At 38.6% G+C, this 16,198-nt stretch overlaps 1 protein-coding gene across 1 annotated transcript in view; it reads right to left on the minus strand.

The window, feature by feature from the left end:
- Positions 1-4,097: 4,097 nt before the first annotated feature.
- Positions 4,098-16,198, minus strand: part of mdfic (MyoD family inhibitor domain containing) — a 48,374-nt gene continuing 36,273 nt past the window's right edge. Inside the window, exons 6-7 of the transcript XR_014627052.1 lie at positions 5,500-5,662; positions 4,098-5,024 (exon numbers count right to left, since the gene is read on the minus strand). The gene's annotated coding sequence lies outside the window, so the exon portion shown is untranslated. The remainder of the gene's footprint in view (positions 5,025-5,499; positions 5,663-16,198) is intronic.

A 16,198-nucleotide genomic window follows, 5' to 3' on the forward strand; every position in this document is an offset into this window, starting at 1 on the left:
TGTTTGAAAACGCCATGTTTACTGCAGGGCTGCTGAAAGGGCCGAGAGGAACAAGAACAAGGCAGAATGCGTTATCATAACAGATAATAAACACGCAAGCTGGTCAAGATTTCAATATATTTGTGTTGTTGTTATATATATATGTTTTGGGAATCGAAGATAAAAGAGTAAAAGGAGTAAAAGTATCATATAACCATAGAGTAAATTTATAATAATAAATCATATATATATATATATATATATATATATATATATATATATTTTTTTTTTTTATTATTTTTTTTTTTTTTTAAGAGCTCCAGTCACAAAGCAGCTCAACCAATTGAAACCTAATTGTTGTTTTACATGTTTTTAGATGCAATGAATTAGGGGTTTCACAGTTCAGAAAGATAAAATATGTCAGAGTCATGGCATATAGGTAACATGAAAGCTTTTGATATGTTGTAGCTCTGGTAGTCTCATGGGTGATGCGGGTTCAAGAAGCCTGTGATGTTTTCTGAACTCTTCTCAAAAATGTAATGTCTCTTCCTCACAGTATCTCTCTAAAATAGTTTCAAAATGGCCTCAAAAGCCCCCAAAAATGAAAATAATAAAGCTAAATGAATAAATTATAAAATTGACTAAAAACTGAAAAAAAAAAAAAAAATTTTTACTATAATACATACATAAAAAAATTAAAATAAAATAAAATAAGCATTATTTATAATAATAATAATAATAAACCTAAGTGTGTGTTTTTCTGCAATGGAAGTGGTGTGAGGTGTCTATGTCCATATACTATAGTTATGTATACAGGTGCAAGACTCAAGGGTGTCTGTTTGCCTGTGTGTGTGTGTGTGTGTGTGTGTGTGTGTGTGTGTGTGTGTGTGTGTGTGTGTGTGTGTGTGTGTGTGTGTGTGTGTGTGTGTGTGTGTGTGTGTGTGTGTTGTGTATTTCCTGAAAGCACGTGGGTACTGGAGCTGTGTGTTTTGGGGGTGAGTGTAATCTGAGTAGATCATGTTTTCCAGACCTCAGATGAAGAAAAACAGCTCTGGCAGTCTGCCGTTTCATCTCCTGCACTGGGGTCCAAAACAAAGAGAAGATGATTGATTGGATGATGAATAATTTAGGGGCAGAGAGCTGTGGGACGAGCAGCACAAGCGTGAGGCTGCCCCGTTCCTGGTCTCTCCTTAAAGATCGCATTACAAGAAAAAGTTGCCCCTGATTATGCTAATGTCTGTCACTGTTCATTTGCTAAACGGATATATGGAAAGCGAAGGAAGCCAAAACAGAGGGGCAAACTGGGAGGAATGGAAACGGAGCCCAACTTGAACTTCCAGTGAGAGGATTCAATATACCTGCTCATACTCATACTCAAACAGAATCCGTTCCTACAGATCTTTAGGCTGAGGTGGCCTCCTCATTACATTATCTCTGTAATGTTTGAAGATATTTAATGAACATGCGATACAGCACACTGAATGAGCATAGATGTAAATTAGCACTTCCTTAAAATACAGCAGCTCTCAGTTTGAGACTGGCTCGACACCATCCCCCATTGCAGTTACACCACTGACCACAGGGGGCGCTGATGTGATGCATTTGCAGCCACACAAAATCAAGAGGAGATACACACACAGGGCTTTTTTTTATTTTTTTTATATCAACTCTCATGAAATTTCATTTGGATTGTAAATGTACAGTAATTTACTGTCATAAATGTGTAATAGGCCCCTGAATCCACTGACATTGTGCTGGCTAATCAACTCATTTAAAAATGAATAGAGATCTATTAAGAAAGAACTCAGCATTTCGCATGGTTAAAAACTTGACTTTTCGGTGAAAAGCAAGGAACTTTTTTGGGGAGCGTTCTCATTTCGTACAGTTTTCTCTAACAGCCTACACTTAGTTTGAATTTATTTCCATTTCAAAACAGACTTTTTCAGTCTGTCCTATTCTCATGTGATTTGAAGATTTAAATTGAACCAAAATTCTTACACTTGAAATACAAAATAGCATTTGCAATGTTATTTGAAATTGTAAAAAAGACTTTGGAATAGGATTGTGCACTTAAAAACATTATAAAAATGTATGTTCAGTTATTTATTGTTATATTTTTATTTTATTTTAATTTCAATTTAGGTGTATATATTTCCAATCTGCACATATTTTGTTTATAGAACTAACTTCAATACTAAAAAAAAAAAGTCAAGTCTACGAAAAAAAAAAGAAAAGGAAAATGATATAAGTTCACAACACATTGATGAAAAACCACTATGCTAATATCCCAAGAGGCAATCCACTGTAAAAACATGTAATCAAATTGAATTTCAATTTTGTGACCAAGTGGTGTGTAATGGAAAGATTGCTGGATGCAAATCACCTGCGCTCCTAGTCAGAAATCAAGTGCCGTGTGCATGCGCGAGTGTGTGTGAGAGCGAGAGTATAATTCACCCCCCGGTAAGAGTAAATTCAGAACGGTGAGGGTGAATCAGTGGCGAGGAGAATGATTGAGTCCCTCTTCCTCAGATCCCACCATCAATGTACAAATGAACAGCTTGGAGGTGAGATACCCGGTGAGGAAGAGGCTCTATCACACCAGTCGTCATTATTCGTCTCCTCTGGTCCCTGAGAATACTGACGGCGAGGGTCCGGGAGGGGGTGGGTCGAGATGGTGTCCTGTTCGAGGCTTATAATGGCCTCCAGGACAGAGAGAGATGGAGTACTGACAGACTGAGGCAGTGTGACAGGCCGCTGCTGCACTCTTTTAATTCTATCACTGTCTCCGTCGCTCCTGTGCGGGTACGGCGGACGGCGCTGGGAGGGCAGCGGTGTGTGATATGAAGAGGACGAGCATCCACACGCTCGGAAAAAAAAGGAAAAGGGCTGTGTGTTTTATGATTGTGGGGCGGTAAGAGTTGTAAGGTCATAGTAATTAAGAAAAACCTGCCTTTAAGGATAGGATACCTCTGCACACCTTCAAAAGTCCTTTTAAACTACATTCTCTGTGCATTTTGTGCTTAAAGGGTTAGTTCACCCAAAAATTAAAATTCTGTCATTAATTACTCACCCTCACGTTCTCCAAACCCGTAAGACCTTCGCTCATCTTCGGAACACAAATGAAATCCGAGAGCTTTCTGACCCCCGTATAAACAGCAACGCAACGAAAAATCTCAAGGCCCAGAAAGGTAGTAAAGACATCGTTATAACAGTCCATGTGACTCCAGTGGTTCAACCTTAATGTTATGAAGCAACGAGAATACTTTTAGTGCGCAAAAAATAAACAAAAATAATGACTTTATTGAAGAATTTATTCTCTTCTGTGTTAGTTTCCTATGCTGTTGGCATAATAAACACACTGCGACACTTCAGGTTCAACGTCAGAATGCAGGTTTTGTATTGGCCAGCTCCTGTGTCAGCATCACACGCATGTGTCGTGGTGCTCACGTGAACAGCTTCGGCCAATTGGCGTCGGCATTCTGACTTAACATGTTCTTGACCGACCACCGAGCCTCATTAGCCAGTTGAAACCGGTTAACCGATTAGTTTAAAATATGCTACGCTATTTGAAATAACAGCCATTTCGAGCCGCGCCTGCAATTTCGCAACTCTGTCGCATCTCTCTGCCGCTCTGCCTCCCGCTCACACACACTGCCGCCCTTCCACTCACGTCACTTTTTTAAAATCCCCTACAGCTCGAAACACAAGTCCCGCAAACGCGGCGCCGAGGAGCTTGTATGCAATCGGAGGACAAATGGCTCCTTAGTTTCGAAATGGTTTGGGTACAAGGTGATCGCGTTGAAAATAAAGGCGTTTGTCTAGCGTTAGAAGCTCATTTAAAACATTGCCGAGGCTCATTTCAGAAAATGACAGCTCCGAAGAGACGCCGCTTTAGTTTGAGGTAGTGCTAACAATAATAAAGAAAGATGATGATCATCATCATCATCATCACCTTATCTGTTACCACTGAAATGTAGATGTAATGTATTTCCAAATCTAAGCCCATCTTATGCGGATAGATGATGTGCTACTACTGTATTTAAGCACTGTATCACACAAGTTGCAACTTACATCTGTCATTCTTTTTGGTGAAATGGTCCCACACACTACTTTTCTTTGCACGCTTCATCCTGTCGTCTGCCCTGGCTCTAACCTCGAGTGTTTTAGCCTGTAGCCTTTACTTTTCACAAACCTTGTGAACGCGCGAACCCAAACGCTGTGACCTCGCGCCAAATGTTTTTATTGGTTTATTAAGTACAAACAGGCGAGTTATGAAAAATGTGTGTGAGGGATTTGTTCACTTCACACAAAAAGATCTTGGAATGAGATGGCTAACTGTAGTAGCGTTTAGTCCACTGTCTATAATAGCCTAATTTAGAGATTACTTTTTTTTTTTTTTTTACCGACTACCGACAACTTTGATCGGTTAACGTTGATACGGTCAACCATCGGTCAAACATCCCTAGTTCTGACGTAGAACCCGGAAGCACTGCATTGGGTTTACTACGCCAACAGCATAGGAGACTGACACAGAAGAGAAGAAATTCTTCAATAAAGTCGTTTTTTTTATTTTTTTTATTTTTGTGCACAAAAAGAATTCTCGTCGCTGAGTAATTAATGACAGAATTTTCATTTTGGGGTAAACTAACCCTTTAATTAAAGTTTACTTCGGCCCTCTGCATTTCACTGCGGTCCACACACTGTTCGCGTGGCATACTTTACCATCAGGAGGGTCAGCCCAATTTTTATGTCTGTGTGGACGGTGTGCATACAACGACACATTTGAGAGCTTGAAATAAAAGTCAACTAGATAGTTTGCACGCGCTGAAAGAGTTTTTCCACGCTCACGGCCAAGAAGTGTACTTTAAAAGGTGGAGGGGAAGGCAGAGAGCTTTAACGTGAGCTTGTATTCATTATTGAAATGTACAGGTTCTGATGATCTTTAAAATAGTTTATTTATAGTTTAAAATAGTTCACCTATAAATGAAAATTGTAAGCGTTTACTCACCCTCATGTTGCTCCAAACCTTTATGTCTTTCTTTCTTCTGTGGAACAAAAAACAGAATGTTCCATGTTTTTGTTTTCGCCAACAAATGACAAATAGAACAAAAAAAAAGTATCCTAAAAATCATCTAAACAAATTTGGCACAAAATTCCAAAATCTTACGAAGCCTTTATGTGAGGGAAAAGTTTTTTTTTTTGCTAAATTAACATATTGAACCCTTCTACCGGTTGGCTATAAAACACTTGAAAACACATCAAACACAACTGAGATTTGAATGGAAGATTTAAGGTGATTCATGACATTTATTTTAATTACATTTTGACCTGTTGTGTGTAAAAAGCGTATGGCTTTAGAAGACTCTGAATGTAGTGTATAAGCCATATGGGCCACTTTTATGATAAATATAGACTTGTAAAGAACTTTTTTAGGTGATGTAACACCCAAAAAGTTGTTTCTCCTTCTTGTTATGTATCTCACGTCATACTGTACCAAAAACTCTGTCAACTGAACCTTACCCTTTAAAATGATGCCGCACAGTTCATGCCAATGAAATGAAGTTTCCAGCGCAGTGGACTCTCTGAACAATCCCAGCTGCTTCTCTGTGTCACTGAACTCTCAGGTAATTTTGAGGTGAGGTCATTTTAACCTCTGAGCACACACAGGTTACAGCTGAAGTCTCTGGAAAAGGAAAAGAGGATGATGGGTAGGCAGTAAATATCAGTGCTAGTGAGGTATAGTATTCTCCTGACAGGAACGAGACTGACATCATTTTAAACAAAGACTGAGTAAATAACAATCCGAGTAATAAAAACATGACGTTTATATTGTAAATTGATCAATGTAAAGTATAACATTATTTAAATATATCTCATTTCATTGAAATACAGGTTGTCTGTTGAATTAAAGGTGCATTGATTGTGTAATATTTAGGAGGATCTGTTGACAGAAAAGGAATATCATATACATATATGTTTACAGTGGTGTATAAACACCTTACATAATGAACCGTTATGTTTTTACTACCCTATATGGACGGGACTAGTTTAACATGGAGAGGTGGGGTAAAGTAATAATTACCAGAGCTTCTCTGTGATTTTAGTCCCGTCCGAATGTGACATATCAGTGATCATTACGGACAATGTCAGTAAAGATTACGGCGACTTTTACCTTCAGTAAAAAGGTCAGGAAAAATTACCTCAGGTAACGTTAATACTAATCCCGTGCGAACAGACCCGCTGTAGTACGTAAATATTCCGTCATTCCCTGTTTAAAAGTAGTTTTCCGCGGTTTTTCAAGTATGGAGACACTTGAAAAAGCATTTAGTTGCGTTGTAGACGCTGGGACGAGTCTGTGGCGAAACTCAAGTGTTTTCTACACAGCATTCAGATCAGAAAGAAGATCGAAAGCACTTGTTAGAGTCACGAAACATCTTTTAGCATTAGGTAAGTGCCTATTACCAACACAACACAATCCAATCCAATCGGAAGTTAATTAATAAATCGTTCGACCGGACATAACTGTTTTTTATATATAAATAAAATATAGGCATATAGGTTAAATGTGTTTGCGCACGTGATATCAGGAAGCATCGTAATACGCACATGACGACAGGAGGGTCACGGCGATGCGCAAATCGAGTTAACGTTACCCCTCACACTTCTGCTAGTTTTACTGAGATATCTTATCCGTGCGAATTGTCCATTAATATTACAGACGTCCTGTGGTAAAATAACATTACTCCATCTACCCTTGTAAAGTTATAAAGGGCTATAAAATGAGCCATTTCTATCTACATACACCGCGAGTCCCGTTACATTGAAATAGCCATTTTGCGCCGACATATTTCTACAGTAGCCCTACACAGACAAACGCGTTTCGTCACTATGTTGGTAGCTAGCTAAAGTCAGTGAATAAAACACTGACACAATGTTGAACAAGTAACAATAATATTCACAATAACATATCGTTTTACTGCATAATTAAGTAAACAGAATTTCTTAATTTAGATTTGTAAAGAAACCGTATTGCTTAACTGGCTACTCTCTGCTGTCTCAGACGACGACATCTCTTCATGTCGGCCACCGTAACTTCTGCTGTTTGCGATTCGCAACCTCACCACTAGATGCCGCTAAAAATGACACCGTGCACATTTAAGCTTTCAATTTTGTGTTAAAAGATTGACAACTATTTGGAGTAATTGATTCTATAATGAGATTTATTTGATGAAAGAACCATCTGCATTTGATTCCATATTGCATTATTGTATCTGCATGCAGCAAGTTTACTCTAAATAATAAAAGAAAAGGCTAATTATCTAAAAACAATTTCACACTAGCCTTGTAAACGTGTAATTTATTGCAATTATACTTTTGAAACTGTGTATTTCAAAAGTTCATCCTTCAGTGCTTCACCTCAAATGTGAATCTGTTACTCTAAATGTAATTTTGCTTGTTTTTAAAAACGGAATAGACAAGAATCATGTTCTGATGAAAAAAAATTCAGCAAGCTACAGAAATAAACACTTGTATTTTGGTCTGTAAGGTCACATATTTTTTTAGTTTTTTGTTTATTAATGTCCAGAAAATAAAATCATAATGGAAATTACCCAACTTATCCTGTTTAGAAGCTTATCCTTTCACGTCTCTCAGTTGTTCTGAGAGTGACAAAGCTCGATTTTAACATCAATGCGTCACTGAGGAACGAACTCAAATGTGCAGAGCATGCTGGGAAACCAAAGCGAGTATAGAATCTAGAGGATTTTTAAGAATCGCGTAAGGCTTCTCTGCTCAGGACACACCAGAGACTCATTCACAATCAACACAAAAGACTGTCACTGATGTGCGATTACGGACCAAGAGTTTGGAAAATTCTGAGATATTCTAAGATATCAGGACAGCATTGTTTCTGTTCTTTAAAAAACTCTTGTAGATCATGTAAGGTGTATAATCACAAAAGTAACTATATATATATATATATAGTTATATATGCGATCCAAATTAATTTAGAACAAAATAATACAAAGACATAATATTAAGACACTTAAAAACACCCAGAGACATTTAAAAGCGGAGCGGCTGAAATACTTTAACCGTCTTCTCCCGAGTTCTTCACATGCCAGTCAAATCACCTCAGAGGCATGGGATGCGTTTGGAGCCTGTTTAAAAGGCCAGACACATAACTATGGTTTACAACACTGTGTGAGTAGGCAGAGAGAGAGAAAGAGACAAAAACACTGCTGATATTTTTGAAGCCGGCAGACGCTCCACATGGGGATTGCGAGCGCTCATCATCTTGTTTAGAGTGTATTAGCAGGCAGCGCCTCTGCCTCCTTTGCTCTAGTTTTCTTGTTGTCGGGGTGGAGTGTCCTGAGGCGATAACAGGAGCTATCCCTCCCTCTCTTTTCATTCGCCAATACGCAGGGGCCTAATTTTCCATCAGCAAAGCATGAAATCAGCAGAGAATGCCACACAACAAGAGTCGCTGCAGCTTCACCGTGTGAATTTTGGCCTCTAAATAAAGTTGAACTCCTGGGTGGAAGTAAAGTGGTCGTGTCTGCGGTTTGCACACTTGGTTCTGGTGAGTAAAAGCGACGTAATAACAGACACCACTGTTTTAGAAACTTGCACGTATCTATCATGCTACTATTAGGGATTTGCTACTGTACAAACATGACTAAAATCATGCTATTACTTTTCTAAGTGATCATACAACTCTCACCTGACTTGATGATAAAAAGCTATATCCAGGGGTTATCAGTTTACAAAGAGTTGGATGTGGGCTCCACCTGAAACCACCCAGAACTACCTAGTAACATCCCCAAATCCACAGCAACACCTGGCATCCACTCCAAAATGGTACAGACTAATCACTTAAAATGTAAAACTCTACAAAAAAAAAAGAAAAGTTTGGGCTAAGTAAGTTTTTTTTTATGTTTCTGAAACAAGTCACATGGTCACCAAGACTGCATTTATTTAATCAAAAATACAGTAAAAACGGTTATATTGTGAACTGTTATTACAATTTAAAATAATATTGGTTTATTTTTCACAAATTTTAAAATATAAATTTATTCCTGTGATTTTTCACAGTTTTCAGTGTCACTTACATTTAATTTCAGTGTCCTTCCGTTCTCATTCTAATATGCCGATTTGGTGCTAAATAATTTTTTTTATTATCATCATCAATACTAAAACCAGTTGTACTGCTTAATATTTTGTAGAAAACACGAGTTAAAATAATATTTTTACAACAAATATGTGCCTATAGAGGAGTGTGAGGAATGCTTAAGTTTGCTCAGAAAGTGAAAACTCAGAACAGAACTTTTAGTGAACAAATACAAATCTTTTCTTTTCATTTGAACTTACAGATCTGGTGCTTGTGCCACTTTGCACTCCAGCATCTCAGACTCCAATCACAAATTCTGTCTCCCGTTCTGCCACACAAAACAATTTCCTTCATCAGAGGACAGTTACTCAAACAAACACACACCCTAAGAGAGCTAGAACACAAGAGCTATTTCTCTGTACTGATTGACAAAAAAAAAAAACACACACATTCAAAATAGATGACAAGAACACAAAAAAGGGCACATAACAAACCGGAGCTCAGTTACGATGGTTTTCCCTCTCAATAATGAATCGCCATCAGCGTAGCAACAACATGCAGAGAAGAGAAGAAAATAAGCTTGGCTTCTCTCTGAGAACAAAACTTCTATATTTAATCTGTGCAGAGAGCGCCTTGTGTGCAAAGTACAAAAAAACAAAATGGATCACAAGTTCTGTGGCATGCAAATTGCATCCCGGATACACTCTGAGCTTAGCTGGCCTTGTCTTTGTGATTGACAGGATTTTTTTTTTTAAATGTGCAGATTATAAATATTTATAATTGGGTTGATATCAGCGCCGCTGAGTTGCCAACTGCATCTATTGAACTAAGGGAGGCAAGGAGACAGCGCTGTAAATCTTAGAGCACAATATGGCATGCAGATGGCATGGCACGCTGATAAATAAGCCTAGCTTTTGAGCGCTGCCACTTTTTTCCGCGAGTTAATGAGTGGAGCTATTTCAGTTTGGAGCTGTCAGCGCTGACGTGCGGTGCGGAGCGGTCCTCTGCGGACTGTGCTCGGCTCCTTGGGTTCAGGGTGAAGTCAACGGGAGCTCTCCGGTTCTCACGTAATGGGAGGTGACAGTGAAACGAAGGGGGGAGATGGTGGGGAAAAATTTGGAACCAAGCGCAAAAGAACCTGATCCAGAACCTGGGAAAGTCACCTGAAAGCATTTGAGAGCACAGGAACCGGCAACCGTGTCCGTTTCTCAACGGCTGTCGTGCACGTTTTATCCCAGACTGCATCTGTCTTACTTAAGACGTATGCTATATATATATATATGTATTGCCTGACGGGGCGACTCCCTCTTTTCCCCGCCGTACACCCTCGACAGAGCCATCCAACATCAACATCCCCTCTCCGAATAGGAGCTCCGAGCCTCCTCTGGTCCTCGGAGTATTGCGGTGGAGTAAATCTCCACACACTGGGCACTATTCTTCTAGAAAGGGCTTCAGGGTGAGGAATTTGGACACAGCCACAATGGCTTCATTATTCTTCTGTTGCCTGGCCCACTGAGAGTCTAAAACAGCTCTCTCCAGACTGCTGTCAGCCTTCCCCGTCTGCCTCGACAGACACGGAGAAAAAAGGGAGGGAAAGAGAGCGAGCACACTGATATGACGGCATGTCCTAGACACAAACATTTTGACTTGAAAAAAAAAAACGAGAATCAGACCAGGAAGTCTCAGCAGAGGGCTAGTGTTTGACAACTAGGTCACCTAAAGGTTCGCTGGCATCTCTCTGCTTAGTGTTTTCCATTAATAAAACCACAGAATATTAAAGCTTCCACGGAAAACTACAGCATCAACTATCTCTGAGTTTTTCGACGCTATGGGAATTGCTTCGGTTGAGGAGCCGCGGTTGTGATTTCAGCGATACGGTCATGTGTGGCCTCGGCGGTCGTATTGAACTGGAATCTACTGAACCTCGGCGAATCTAAAATAGCCGCCCGTCTTTGATTGCTTTGTGGCGTGTGGTCTCATATCTCCCCGTATCATGAGCTCCTTCAGCCTAGGATCAAACGTGAAACACCAGGCTAGGCCACAAACTGAGTACTGCATAAACTCGCCTGCGTTAAAGGTAGACCTGCACACCTTCTCTTCTATTTCAGTGTGTATCATGTTTTTTTGTTTTTTTTTTAAATGGCTTGACTGCTGTCACCTTTGACAATAAGCCAGTGATCAGGGACATCAGCGCACAAGTTGCACCTAAATGTAAATGTGTGCCACCAAATTGCAAACAAACAAAACTAATCACATTTTTTCTCCTCGTCCTCTCATTCTATGCTATATTAAGTCCCACGGGGTGTTTGAATTTAAAGCAAGCATGAAATCCAAACCCTTCAAGGAGATTAAATTCAGAATCAAGCAGCCCATGTAAATGCTGTGACAACAGGGGGCTCCGTGCAATTAGTATGCTGGCTACTGCTAGTGCAATTAGGCAAACCAGACAGCAAGAGCTGGGGGCCGGGGACATCGAGGAAGGCCTGTATTTACATTTTATTCAAGAAGACACAAACGTGTGTATCCGAACGAGAGGAATAAATGTTCCTGTCTTAACTTCATACACAACAAATTTGTGCATTTTTTTTCTTGGTTTGTTTTTTGTTGCTATGGGGACATTTGTCAGTAAACAAGCCCAGAGCAGAGAGACTGTTGGGAGAAAGACCCATTTGCAGGAATCTCTCAGGTGGATCCATCAAAGTGGCAAGCTGTTGCATGAGGAACACACTGGAAGGACCACCTAGAGGAATAAAATGCTCTCATTTGAGGGTACATTACATAAACAAGCATGACAGGCAAATTCTGTCCCAGTGGAGATGCGTGCAAACACTTTAGACTAAAGCAAGAGGTAAAATTAAGGGACAAAACCGGGATACAGAACGTAAGATGACTAGTACTTGAACTACTAAAAGAAAATGAAATGCATTACATTATTCAAAAGTGACAGTAAAGACATTTATAATGTTAAAAAAGTTTTCTATTTCAAATAAATGCTGTTCTTAGTTTCTATTCATCGAAGATCCTGAAAAAATGTATAATAATAATAATAATAACAACAATCATTTCTTGAGCAACAAATCAGCATATTTCTGAAGAATCATGTGACACTGAAGACTGGCTGCTGAAAATGTAGCTTTACATGGGCTTTTTGTTTATGTTTATTAACAGTTGTATGTATGTGATTGTTGATATATTTGTACATTAACATTAAGAGATATTAAAATACATAAAGTTTTTTTTTTTTTTTTTTGTCATTGTACCTTTTATTTTGTTGTTGAACATGTTGATTAGAAATTTACCTGATTGACTGATATGTGATCACTCACTTGACATGTTATGTGTTTGGTGTATGTCATACCATCTGACTTTTTCATTGGTTATTCGCAAGTTTGAAATTAAATGAGCTTTTGTACACCTGCAATCTTTAAGCCCTGATGAAGGCATGTGTGCCGAAACGTGTTGGCAAAATAAAGAGCAATATCTTTTCAGCTCTATTTTTTGTTTTCTATTTTGATCTCTCCATTTTGCAAGTGTTGCTTCAAAAATGGACTTTGCCATCACATATATATTAATATAAAAACAGTTCTTTTAAATTACTGATTGATCAATTAAATGCAGCCTTGTTGAGTAGAAGATACCTTTAAAAATGACATCGACCCTAAACTTTTGAAAGGCAGTGCACATTGTGATCATCCCGCTAAACATCTGCAAAATAAAAAGAAAGCCAAACAGGTTTGGTGTGACATAAGGGCGAGTGACTATTTTAATTTTTAGGGTGAACTAACACTTTAAAAAACATACAATTGTGTGGAGATTCGAATCTGGAATGGAGAACAAGACTTTTTTTTTGGGGTTGTCGGTTGATTGATCCCTGATAGGTCAAAACTCTTGGCTCCGTTTTGTTATCACATTCATGCATCTTGCCAGTGTGTTTACGTGTCATATTGATGTGGACAGCTGCCACGAGCGATAGTTCCAGTACGATGTGCCAAACCCAGACTGCTGATTTTGGAGAGCTCTGTGATCTCCCATTGGGTTGAGTGTCTTTAGCCCAAGGGCTTAAACTCATCTCACACTCCCAAAGCCCAACTCTGGACACATGACTACCTGTCAGGGGAGAGGCAATTGGGCTGCTCGACTGCAGCTGGGGTCCAGTACACACACACACACACAGTCATTTAATGGAGCATGGCAAGGTGATGGCAGACTTCTCCTGCATGTCTAACCCTTGCTGCTCATTTTCCCTCTCAGTCAGTCTGGTGGGACTTATTGGACATCTATTATAATGTGGTATAGACGCCACCATAGTACACACAGCATAGCGCGGCCGGAGATTCAAACACTGTGCTGAATATTATGATTTACTCACATAGACTTTAGTCAGAGCAGATGCCATATTCAATTCGACAAATGAAAATGAGGCTTTAGGATAAAAGTACAGCTAGTTCAATATGACGTATCGTTCAGCCAAAAACACTTTCCACAAATTTCCAATGGTCATAAACTCTGGAAAATAGGTTGTGTGAATTAAACAGGATCTAAGACCTTAAGGCAACATGACATAATGAACAGACCATACACCTGTCCATCACAACCTCATTTTCATTTAGAAATTGATATTGGAAAATATTTCCTATACATATAGTTTGATCCAAATAAAGGATGACAACTTTCAAGAAACTAAAATTAGAGTTTTGATTTGTCTAATATGTTTTTAGTTACTTCATAACATTTACTACCATCCACTTTACTATTACTTCGAACGTGGACAGTAGAAATAGTGTGTAGATGTGGTTGAAAAAGAGACTAAATTCAAATATTTCTCCAATTACAGCGCAAGCCCATTACTCATCCACAGCTCCTCTACAAACAGCCGTTGCAGGGAGAACAAGTAAAGCTGGTATTATGTCAGAGATGCACAGAAAGAGGATGAACGCGGGTTTTCTTTGCTGTTGCATGTGGTTCTCTCTTCCCCTTTAGGCTACTGGTACTTCCTCCTGTTTAGGAGCACATGGGCGGCAGCAGAGAAAACTTAAAGAAAACTGAAACTGAACCACAAAACAACATCTGTGCAGAAAACTGCAATAACATATAGGCATCTATTTTAAACTTTGCTAAAATAGACATCTTATTAGCAATAACATGCTTTAGTAATGGTATCAGATAATACTTTTATGGTAATACCGTTGTACTTTCTTAGCCAGGGTACAGTCATTAAACTGCAATATTTTCTCCACAATAACAGGGCTATTTTCTCTTCAGATTAGATAACATATGCTCAGTGACTCATAATCATGTTTTTCTTGGCAGTTATTCTAGGTCACTGAAAAATGCTGATCACAATGGGAAAAAATACAGGAAAAGCTGGAATGGGTCCAATTTGCACATGTGCAAATGCAACGAATGAATCACAGAGTTGGTCTATAGAAATCTTAAGATGAAGAGTCACTGACCTTTGCAGGACGTACAGATCATACAGAGATAAGGAAGACATTTAATGCAGCATGTGTCCTGAAGAGCTGGTTTATGCTATTGTGCTCAGGAGATGGTTTGACAAAGATGGGACTTCAATTCTGTATAATAATAATAATGCTGCACTTATAGACATGATTATTGTCGAGGTGAATCATTCTATAGCTGCACAGATTAGAGCCACTGCTGATGAAGACACATTACAATCTAGAAATATTTCAAAATTATAGTTGAATATGGACCATATTTTGAAACTTTCACAAAGATTTCTTTGGAAAAAATATATACAGTGTAAATAATTAATATAATATGACTAGGTTATATTTCACACCAAAATACATTTCAGACATGATTTTCAGGACAATTAAGAATAATGAATTATGTATTATTATAAATTCTCAATACCGTAATACAGACATGCATTTAAAATATATACGTGTGTGTGCGCTACAATTAATTATAATATATTATAATATAATAAATATATTAAAATATTAAAATAATATAATACTTATATAAATAAATATCAATATGCATATACATAATATAGACATACATCAAATATTATGGGTTCAAATATACAAAAGCGCTGGAAAACCACGTTTTTTTCCGGGACCTGGAGGATTTTCCTGAAGAACAGTGGGCAGTTTATGTAACTGCTCAGAACAAACAAGGGACTCATGAACAACTATCGCAAAAAAAAAAAAAAAAAATAGTCATTGATTATCCAAGGTAACAACACACACTATTAAGAATCAAGCGTATGTAAAATTTGAATGGGTCATTTTGATAAATTCAGCTATTATTTTGTATAGTGGACGTCAGGAGAAATAGATTGTTCAGGACAGTAAATACATTTTTTATTTTGTTAAAAAATAACATTTAGCAGATTCTGCATTTTGTTCAGTACCATGGAACTAAATATAATATTACATTCCATTAGCATCTGATACCATGCACGGTACCTCCTTGACATTCTTCTCGAATCTCGACTGCAAATTTCAATAAAGCTACATAACAGATCTAGAAAAACAACAAAAACAGATGAATGAAGACAGCGAGAGAAAGGTAGAGATGGAGCTTGTGCCATGAACATAAACATTAAGGCCAGGGAATGGAAAAGAGCACATTTGAGTGTAAACTGATGATCATATTAAAGCTCTGCGGGCTCACTCTGCGGCCCGTTACTGCTTTCAAACACGGACTTCCACGTTTTACAGAGGGGGTTTTCTACTCGAGGCTTGGCTGCTCAGAGTGGTCTTTGGACAACGGCCCCTCGCTGGCACGGACAGACACTCGGCACAGACCAGGATGTTTCAATTACAGTCCACGTGACGAGGGAATTCAGTACCACTGCCAAAAATGACAGAACAGACGCAAAAGCGAAGCAAAGAATGCGGCAAACTGCAACACCCGTAGACATATTGCTCGAAAGCAAAGAGGCAAAAGCAATTTTCATCTGCAATATCACAGAAAGCAGTGAAACAAAAGGCTTCACTAACAAAGCTTTCCATAGAGACTTGACACTGGTGTTAGTATCTATTTACATACTGAGAATGCGCTCGCAGCAATTTGCATAATGTTTTTCTGTAGCCGAGTGCTCTGGGGAACTGCATTGTAACATATTGGTGCTTAATG

The sequence above is a fragment of the Rutilus rutilus genome (genome assembly GCF_951802725.1).
Source record: "Rutilus rutilus genome assembly, chromosome: 4".
Classification (NCBI taxonomy): Eukaryota; Metazoa; Chordata; class Actinopteri; order Cypriniformes; family Leuciscidae; genus Rutilus; species Rutilus rutilus.